A 3,704-nucleotide genomic window follows, 5' to 3' on the forward strand; every position below is an offset into this window, starting at 1 on the left:
CCATTATTGAATCCCCAAATGATGTAGATACTCTACAAAAGGGCCTTACAGAAACAGATGCTTGGTGCCAGAGCCATGGGCTCAAGCTCAATGCCAAGAAATGTATAGTTATCCCCTTTGGGAAAAACATGTATCCATGAATTACCATATAGGTGGCAGTACACTAAACACCGAAAGTTTGATAAGAGACTTAGGGACACAGGTGGACAGTGGCATCACCTTCGATAACCACATGGCCACAACAGTCAGGAAATCCTTCTATGTGGCACACCTCATCACTAAGGGCTTTTCATCCAGAAAAAAGGAGGTCATTGTCCCACTGTACTCATCCCTCATTAGACCCATTATAGAATACAATGCCCCGTTTGGTATGTACCTCTCAAGACATCTGCAACAACTGGATAGGCCACAGAAATACCTCACTAAAAGAATCACAGGCCTAAAGCAGATGCCCTATGCTGACCACCTTAAAAAACCTCCAGCTATACTCTGTCGCATATCGTCTACTCAGAGGCGATCTTTGCTTAACATTCAAGGCCATGTCAAACCCAGAGCTGTTGGACATACTACACTTAAAGAAATCCCAATCCCTCAGAGCCACACGCTCCAGGGATCCAAACCTTGTCATCACAATAAACAAAACATGCTGGAGGGATAGGTTCCTGACCCAGAGACTCCCCAGACTCTGGAATAGATTGCCCATGCATGTCAAGCAGAGTGCCTCTTTGGTCCTCTTCAAAAGGAACCTTGACGATTGGATGGGAGAAAGGACATTCACCCCGGGGATCACGTCAGTCACCCTGCTAGACAGGGGTCCAGGGAAGTAAATAGTGTGGGAAGAAATAGCCAGGGAATTGTTATGGTTAGGCTTGTATAGGCCCTAGGGCTGATAGCCTAGTACCAACCTATGAACCTATGAACCTATGAACCTATGTCTCAGGATGTTATGCAAAGTGGCTCACGGACAGGACACACACAATGAGGGTAGCATACCATAGTACCTACTGTATTTTAGTTACATTTGGCATACCACAGTCCTCAGTCATAGGGCCCCTCATGTTCGGTATATGCTTCCCTGAGGTACAGGCTAGCACAGAGGGACTTTCCCTGACTAGCTTTCCAGACAACTGCATACAAAGCACCATGATTGATCCACCAGCTGATACTGACTCCCTCCATAAGGGTGTCACTGTGACGGATACCTGATATCAATATCATGGCCTCAAGCTGCATGACACAAGGTGCATGAACATCCACTTTGCATTACACCATTCACCCACTGACTATCACATAGGTGGTAGTCCCCTACATACATGTCACATTGTACATGATTGTAGTACACACGTATGTCGCACCCACTCCTTTGATAACCACATTGCCACTATAGTGTGGATATCCTTCTACGTGGCCACACTTCTCTGTACTGGGTTTGTAGCTGGAACATAGGCACCCATTGTACCTCTGAACTCCAGATGTATGCACACATTCAAGGGTACAACACCCCATTTAGGGTGCACCTTACAGAACAGCTATGGCTTTACATACCACTACATTAACACGCCATGATGTTTATTGAGCTCTGATGGTTGACGTATGTGGCAGAACTACGGACACCACATCTGTACACATTTGCATACTACATACTCAGGGGTGACCTCTGCTGAACAGACAGGGCCCATGTCCACAACGATATTCATGAATATACTCCACATAAGCGACATAAGCAAAAGCCACTGTGAGCAACATGCTCATGGATATGTGCACACATGCAATGATGAGTGGGATGTGCTTGAGGGTTACATTCCCAAATCAGACACTCACCATGCTTTGGAACATGATTCCTATGTACATCACGCAGGGACACTCAGTAGCACTGTTCATGTGATACCTCACTTGGTGGATGGGAGACACGCATGTATGCCAGGGATCACTGCAGTGGTTGTACTGTGCAGAGGTGCAGGTAACACATGGCTCTGCTGTTCACAAACAGGACACTACCCTAGAGAGGTGCTGCTAGTGTAAACACTGTAGTTGGGCTTACACATAGACTTGCCAGACGGCATAGTATCCCACTATGAACCTGTGAAGCTATTACATGTCCTTTGTGCATGGATAATTGAGTAGCTCTTCCATTTAGATTAGCTATCATGCTGTTACAGTGTCCTGTGACTACAAGCCATATGTATCCTGTTATTGTATATTGTACATGCCAATAGACGATATCTTTGGTATGCATGATATGCCTGTTATGCTGTGTAGAATATCTGACATATCTACCTACAATACTGTACATTACACATATTTTACATATTATCCCATAATGCAAAGCATACTTGCTCAGCAGGACCACCTTAGACATGTCATTGTCATTATATGCCCATACACATGCCTACTGTGACAGTATATCAACATATACTATCCCCTGCTATGGCACGTACTTGTTGGACATGCCCTACCACTGACGGCGGGTGGTATGGAATTGTTCTGTTTAAAGCCATCATGTAGCATCCCTTGTGGTGTCTGTGATGTTTACCTTGTGGCCCACTGCAGGACACACAATTTCTACAAGCATTACTATGCTCAGCAAGACATCACTACATAATACCTTTTCCCACTTTATGCATTGCGGACACTTTTAATTAATATAGAACAGGCTATACATAAACTAACACAATTAATACAAAACAGGCTATACATACACTTACATACTGTGTGTTCTACATACCTTGTTACCATTCCGGACTTTCGTAACTATCTCTCTTACACTGTTTAAACAGTTCTATGGTATGAGCATACAGTTTGAATGTCTGGCTAGTCATCCTTGTATACGTCGATACATGTAACATGTGGTTTCCTGCCGCCAATTGGTATTCCTGAGTGGATTATTACTTGCACATCAGCTGTGCAGCTACTCCATTCACCAATTACATGGCAACAGTGGGGTATAATTGAATTCTCCACTTGGGCGTTGCCCATTTGCCCTACCTTCGGGGAGACAGCCTGTATTGTGTTTTGTATGTAATTGCAACTGCTATGTGTAGAGACATGGATAGTTTGGATTCATGTCTCCCATGGATTGTGTGTGATGGCTAGAGTATGTGGTTCTACATGTCAGTGTACCTGTCATCTCAACCGTCTGATAAGGGACTATTGCAAACAAAACCTGTAACATCGCCATTTGTTCCATTATATAACAGCTATGATTTAACATTGCGCCTTTAAAATGTGTCTCTCACAAGGTATGTTAATGCTTCTGCAGATTTAATTGACTGACTGGATGTTTGTGCTGTAATTACAGTCTGTATTGCTATAGTTTTGTGTGGGGGGGATGTAGATGGGTGTACATAGCATATACAGGTATGTGGGGCTTGCATTTCTACATATTCCATATATGTGTGTGGGCTCCCTCCCTAATTAAAGACCTATCAGTTAGTAGACTTTTGTTATGGGCATATACATTGGGCCATTGTTAATTGGTTTCTATATAGTATGCAGGTGAGGTTGATACTTCCATACCCCCGGAATTACAGTGATATGTAAAGGGATGTTACTAAATGACAGCTGTCCCATGTATTTCTGTCCCAGATATTTGCATTCATTGCAGTTGTGTTGGTAACTGAACCTCTTTGGCATGGGTTGCCACCTTTTCAAATAGCCGTTGTGGGACACTTGCGGGACACACATCGGTGTTTACAGGCCGACAC

Source organism: Protopterus annectens, chromosome 6.part0 (genome assembly GCF_019279795.1).
Source record: "Protopterus annectens isolate FY-2018-M chromosome 6.part0, PAN1.0, whole genome shotgun sequence".
NCBI classification, from domain to species: Eukaryota; Metazoa; Chordata; order Ceratodontiformes; family Protopteridae; genus Protopterus; species Protopterus annectens.